Below are 1,001 nucleotides of genomic sequence, written 5' to 3'. Positions count from 1 at the left end.
CACACACACACACACACACCATCCGCATTGTTTTTGTAGCAGACATTCTTATAAAGGAATAATTTTTGTTTGCTTCCACAGGAGGCGCGAGGAGACAGAGTAGTGTCCCCTTACAATCTGGACCAGGCTCTGGATGCCAGGTAAATGCAGTTTCTATGGAATAGCGTGGAAATATGTCAAAAGCAGGAGGCTTAAGTGTCTGAGTGTCATTGTGAAGTGTATCGAAGACAGGAAGCTAATTAAGTGTTGTTCTGGTTCCCAGCCAGGGTTTTATGTCCTGTTCCCATCTTCTGTTGGGTCTCCCCCTTCCTCTCTTGTGTTCTGTTCTGACTGGTATATATGTATAATTGCGGGTGGTTGGTGGGTGCTCTGGTGTGTTTTGCTCTTTCTTTCCTATCAAACATCTTGCCAGATCTCTCGTCCTTCTTTGGCTTATATGTTACTTTCTTATATTCAGTGACAGTGGTAATCTTCAGCACTTATTTGACATATCTGTGTTGCACATGCTGTTAAATGCTTACTTAAACTAAAACTAAAACACTCGTCTCGTTTTCAGAGATGCAGTTGCCAAAGCATTGTACGGCCGGCTGTTCTCATGGCTGGTGGAGAGAGTGAACATGATCATCTGCCGCGCGGAGAGAGAGAAGACGACGTCTCTTGCCGTGCTGGATATTTTTGGATTTGAGGTGTGTTGTTCTCTCTTTTATCTCACTCTTTATCACTTTCTTTGTCTCTATCTCTATCTCTCTGTCTCTCTCTCACTCTCTCTCTCTCTCTTTCTCTCTATCTCTGCCTACTCCTCTCTTTTTACTCTTTCTTTCCTTTTTTTTCGCTCTGTCCATCCATCTGTCTGTTTGCCTGTATGTCTGTCTCTTTCCCCTTCTCTCTCTCTCTCTCATATGCACACACACTTCTTTATTTCGCTTCCTGTATCCCCCTTCTCTCTCTCTCTGTCTCTGTCTCTCTCTCTCTCTCCCCCTCTCTCTCTCTGTCTCCTACCC

The 1,001-nt window shown here is 44.4% G+C and overlaps 1 protein-coding gene across 1 annotated transcript in view; it reads left to right on the top strand.

Annotated features, from left to right (window-relative positions):
* The window catches only part of LOC101861764 (unconventional myosin-XV), a gene marked incomplete at its 5' end in the record, with an annotated part of 199,411 nt that overhangs the window by 64,025 nt on the left and 134,385 nt on the right, over nt 1-1,001 (top strand).

The sequence above is a fragment of the Aplysia californica genome, unplaced genomic scaffold (assembly GCF_000002075.1).
Source record: "Aplysia californica isolate F4 #8 unplaced genomic scaffold, AplCal3.0 scaffold00596, whole genome shotgun sequence".
NCBI lineage: Eukaryota > Metazoa > Mollusca > Gastropoda > Aplysiida > Aplysiidae > Aplysia > Aplysia californica.
Note: the sequence above shows the minus strand (reverse complement) of the source record. Positions and strands in the feature narration are given on the sequence as shown.